The sequence below is a fragment of the Oncorhynchus nerka genome, linkage group LG8, assembly GCF_034236695.1.
Source record: "Oncorhynchus nerka isolate Pitt River linkage group LG8, Oner_Uvic_2.0, whole genome shotgun sequence".
In the NCBI taxonomy this organism is placed as follows: domain Eukaryota; kingdom Metazoa; phylum Chordata; class Actinopteri; order Salmoniformes; family Salmonidae; genus Oncorhynchus; species Oncorhynchus nerka.
In genome coordinates this window covers 52,664,353-52,670,352 of record NC_088403.1, presented here as the reverse complement: position 1 = coordinate 52,670,352, position 6,000 = coordinate 52,664,353, and positions in this window count along the sequence as shown.

Sequence of the window (6,000 nt, the reverse complement as noted above, 5' to 3'; positions counted from 1 at the left end):
TTTTCAACGTGACACCGTCATAGGATGTCACCTTTTCAACAAGTCAGTTCATCAAATTTCTGCCCTGCTAGAGCTACCCCTTTTAACTGTAAGTGCTGTCATTGTGAAGTGGAAACTACTAGGAGCAACAACGGCTCAGCCGTGTCGTGATTGGCCACACAAGCTCAAGAACGGAACTGACGGGTGCTGAAGCACACAGCGCATAAAAATTGTCTGTCGTCGGTTGCAACACTCACTACCGTGTTCCAAACTGCCTCTTGAAGCAACTTCATCACAATAGCTGCTTGTCGGGGGCTTCAAGAAATGGGTTTCCATGGCCGAGCAGATGACACAAGCCTAAGATCACCATGCGCAATGCCAAGCATCGGCTGGAGTGGTGTAAAGCTCACCGCCATTGGACTTTGGAGCAGTGGAAACAAGTTCTCTGGAATGATGAATCACGCTACCTGCCCGAATGCATATTGCCAACTGTAAAGTTTGGTGGAGGAGGAATAATGATCTGGGGCTGTTTTTCATGGTTCGGGCTAGGCCCCTAGGTTCCAGTGAAGGGAAATCTTAATGCTACAACATACAGTGACATTCTAGACGATTCTGTGGGGCAGGCCCTTTCCTGTTTCAGCATGACAATGCCCCCGTTCACAAAGAGAGGTCCATACAGAAAGGCTTTGTCGAGATCGGTGTGGAAGAACTTGACTGGCCTGCACAGAGCCCTAACATCAACCCCATCAAACACCTTTGGGATGAATTGGAATGCTGATTGTGAGCCAGGTTGCGAGCCCAACCTCACAAATGCTCTTGTGGTTGAATGGGAGCAAATCCCCACAGAAATGTTCCAGCATCTAGTAGAAAGCCTTCCCAGAAGAGTAGCAGCAAATGGGGAACCAACTACATATTAATGACCATGATTTTGTAATAAGATGTTCGACGTGCAGGTGTCCACTTACCTTTGTAGTGTACTTTAGTGTACTTCCACTTACTTTTGTAGTGTACTTTGCTTCCTCATTTGAAAATATAATTTGGGGAATCTTCTGTGACTCCGTCACTTGTAAGTTTCAGTAAATTATTTTTGGTAGCATTTTTATGTTGAAGATTAAAAATATAATATGATGCATTTTTCCTCATACTCCATCCAGTTTGCTTTATTTTTTATAATATTTTACAATTGCTCTTTTTTGAACAAGTTCCTCCAGTTCTTTTTGTTTTTCCTCTAACTTATTCTGTGCTTCTATGGTACAGTTTTTATTGCTATCTAACTGTATTGTTAGTCCCTCTATTTCCTTTGTTAAGTCTTGAACTAAATTGCTTTTGATTTAATAAAGAAGTGTATTGAATTGCATGACCTCTAAAGGCACATTTAAAAGTGTCCCATACAATATGGGGATCTTCTGTACCTACGTTAAGTAGGAAAAAGTCAGTTACAAATGATTCTGTCCTGGTTAAAAACAAGTTGTCATCCAATAGGTTTTGATAAGATGTCCAATATCCTCACCCAGGTGGAAATTCTGTAAGAGTAATGTATATGCCAATTATTTAGTCCGACCGCATTCTGGCCCCTATCAACACTTTTTAAACTTCTGGTGCCAGTGAGAATGACATACGAAAGTAATCAAGACGACTAGCTTGTCAGGATATTTAAGCCTCCATATATCCACTATTTCCAATATATTCATGATATTCGTGATGTCCTTTAGTGCACGAGGGTGATAGTTTGTAATGTGATTTCCTTTACAAGCCATTGACGTATTTAAAACCATATTATAATCTCCCACCATAATAATAGAATCTTGTATTTGCTTGTAGGCATGATAAATTAAATTATTATATACATTTTCAAAGAAGCATGGATCATCATTATTTGGACCCTATAGATCAGTGGTTCCCAACCTTTTTCGGTTACTGTACCACCAAGTATATTTAGCTCTAACTGGAGTATCCCTGCAGTACCCCTTAATGTACATTTTTACCAGTAAGCCTATTGTCCCAGGAGTCTTTTCAAGTACCCCCTGTGTATAGATCAAGTACCTCCAGGGGTCCTAGTAGCCCTGGTTGGGAAACACTGGTATAGATTAATGAGCCAAATCTGTTTATGGTCCAATAACATATTTAAAAGAATCCATGTACCTTGCAGATCTGTTTGGACAATTTGTACAATGATTGTTGATTAATATCCCCGCCTCTGAGTTTCTTTGCCCATGGGAGAAGTATATTTCGCCCCCCCCCCCCCCCCCCCCCCAGTCCTTTTTTTTCTTTTTTTCCACACAACTTTAATCTAAAATTGTTGAATGAGTTTCCTGTAAACAGTATATATTATAGTCTTTCTCTTTTATCCAGGTAAATACGGATTGTTTTTTCATAGTATGTGCTAAGCCGTTACAATTATAACTGGCTATACTTATTTCACCATTTTTACCATAATCAGATACAAGTTTCAATTCTAATTATCCTAATATATGTTTGTAAACTTACCATTAAAAAGTACCATAATGATTGAGTGTTCTTATAGCTGTACCATGATATTTTTACTGCTACTGAGTAAACCTGCACAAAATTGAAAACTCTGTCACAACTCCTGCTTGCAGACACATGGGCTCAAGCATTTGCAACCATTTTCACTCACTTAACTCACCACACTTTTCTCATCACACATATACACCCGCACATACCCACATACTGTGCCTTCTATGTTCCCTGTATGCTGTGTTTTTATCTCTACCATGTTGATTCCTACCTAATTTTGGGGCTTTTGAGTACTTTTGTTTCTCAGTTCCTTATATTTGAAGATGTATTATTTAAATAATTGTCCTTTTTGAAATTAATTTGATTGAATGTGAAAAGTATCTGTGGGTGGACTAGCCAAATTACTCAAATGGGAGGCAGACTGCTCCAGTCCAAACATAATATAATTGTGCTTGGAAATCTACTTTCCTCAAGAATATGGGATGTTCAAAATTGCTAATATCATGCCATTGATATGCTGTTATAACATTTGCTTGTCTCTAGTCACGTTGAAATGAATATTAAAAAGGTGAAAACATAGTTAAGGTTTTCAGAATTGTGTTTACCATGTCGTGTTTAAGCACAGATTCTATGCTGCCTCATGGAGAACAATGCTTGAACCTGGGCCCATTGCATATTTCAAAAGGCGGCCATGTTTGTTTGGTTTGTGTGTGTGAATCTAGTATTCAGGATCTGAGGCCTGCTGGCATCAACCTCGTGTGTTTATTTGCATGCTCTAACAATCTGTCCATACTGCAAAGCTGTTCGCCGTGCAGCACAGAGCCTCGTTATTGAATAGCGAGGAAAATACTTTAGCCAAGGCAAAAAGGCTATTGATTGTATAAAAAAAATGAGCAGCAAGCTATATAGACCCAAAATAAATGTTGGTTCAAAAACATTTGCCAGTTTCTTTTGGTTCTAAAAAAACACAATTCTTGGTTGAAATGTCTGCGACGTGTTGCCCCTTGTGTTTCCTGAACAGGCGCCCATCTCCAAACAACCAATGTGTCGACTATCACAGCCCTCCTTACATATGGGCCGGGAAAGTCTTGCTGAAGCCACTTTCTCCTCCTCTGGAGGTAAGCTGTGATTCACTTTTAGATTGACGAATTTGGTCAAGCAGCACTATTTCTTAAGTGGGGGCAGAGCACTAGCAAATTGTGCAAGGCCATTCCTGTTTCTTAAAATTGAAGGGTATAAGTACTCTCCAATAAACTGAATCCATGCTAGCGGTAAGTCTCCTCCTGGAGAAGTGTTTTTAGCCAAAAGTTACTGATGCGCTATGAGCTTCCAATTAACATTGCTGAAGTTAAGGTCATGTTGACCCGACATCTACATTTGAAGAGCAGTATAGCACATTTGAGATATGAATATAGAGACTGACAAAATGCCTGAGCTAGGATATAGCCTTTTAGTCACCCTTCCTGATTGTAATTATGGAATACATAATGCTCTCTTTTGGGAATTTGTCTCAAGATGGCAATTACTTAACATCAAATTCCCAACTCTACTTTACTGATTTACAATACAATGAAAACATGGATGGATGGAGTGTTCTTTTACAAGCAAAAGGCACAATTAAAATGCTTTAATTAGCTGTAGCTAATTGCAATACTCTATCTATAAATGTAGCTAGTAGGCCAGATCATTGCTCAACTAGAAGCCTGGTTGGCAGCATTCCAACCTATGATGGATATATATTTCTCGATAATTCCTTAAAAGCAGATTAGTGTTAGGAAAACCTTTTAGGTTGACTCAAGCAATTTTGACCTTGCACATGTGTACTGATGACTTTGTGGAGATTGCTTCCTTGAGTTGCAAGGATCTAGCTACAGTGCCGTGCAAAAGTATTCATCCCCCTTGGTTTTTCCTATTTTGTTGCATTACAACCTGTAATTTCAAATGGATTTTTATTTGGATTTCATGTAATGGAAATACACAAAATAGTCCAAATTGGTGAAGTGAAATGAAAAGTATTCACCCTCTTTGCTATGAAGCCCCTCAATAAGATCTGGTGCAACCAATCGCCTTCAGAAGTCACATAATTAGTTAAATAAAGTCCACCTGTGTGCAATCTAAGTGTCACGTGATCTCAGTATTTATATACCTGTTCTGCAAAGCCCCAGAGTCTGCAACACCATTAAGCAAGGGGCACCACCAAGCAAGCGGCACCATGAAGACCAAGGAGCTCTCCAAACAGGTCAGGGACAAAGTTGTGGAGAAGTAGAGAATAGGGTTGGGATATAAAAAAAAAGATCTGAAACTTTGAACATCCCATGGAGCACCATTAAATCCATTATTAAAAATGGAAAGAATATGGCACCACAACAAACCTGCCAAGAGAGGGCCACCTACCAAAACTCACAGACTAGGCAAGGAGGGCATTAATCAGAGAGGCAACAGAGACCAAAGATAACCCTGAAGGAGCTGCAAAGCTCCACAGCAGAGATTGGAGTATCTGTCCATAGGACCACTTTAAGCCGTACACTCCACAGAGCTGGGCTTTACAGAAGAGTGGTCAGAAAAAAAGCCATTGCTTAAAGAAATATATAAGAAAACACGTTTGGTGTTTGCCATAAGGCATGTTGGAGACTCCCCAAACATATGGAAGAAGGTACTCTGGTCAGATGAGACTAAAATTGAGCGTTTTGGCCATCAAGGGAAATGCTATGTCTGGCACAAACCCAACACCTCTCATCACCCCGAGAACACCATCCGCACAGTGAAGCATGGTGGTGGCAGCATCATGCTGTGGGGATGTTTTTCATCGGCAGGGACTGGGAAACTGGTCAGAATTGAAGAAGTGATGGATGGCGCTGAATACAGGAAAATCCTTGAGGGAAACCTGTTTCAGTCTTCCAGAGATTTGATACTGGGACAGAGGTTCACCTTCCAGCAGGACAATGACCCTAAGCATACTGTTAAAGCAACAATCGAGTGGTTTAAGGGGAAACATTTCAATGTTTCTGAATGGCCTAGTCAAAGCCCAGACCTCAATCCAATTGAGAATCTGTGGTATGGCTTAAAGATTGCTGTACAACAGCAGGAACCCATCCAACTTGAAGGAGCTGGAGCAGTTTTGCCTTGAAGAATGGGTAAAAATCCCAATTGCTCGATATGCCAAGCTTATAGAGACATACCCCAAGAGACTTGCAGCTATAATTGCTGCAAAAGGTGGCTCTACAAAGTATTGACTTTGGGGGGGTTAATAGTTATGCATGCTCAAGTTTTCATTTTTTTTTGTCTTATTTCTTGTTTTAGAAATTTAGCATCTTCAAAGTGGTAGGCATGTTGTGTAAATCAAATGATACAAACCACCAAAAATAGATTTGAATTCCCTGGTTGTAAGGCAACAAAATAGGAAAAATGCCAAGGGGGGTGAATACTTTCGCAAGCCACTGTAGTTGGATTTGATTGAGGTGTCTTTCAATTGCACATACTGAGGCCTTACTGAGCACATGACTGTAAATTGCTTTTGATAAAAGCGTCTGCTAAATGGCATAT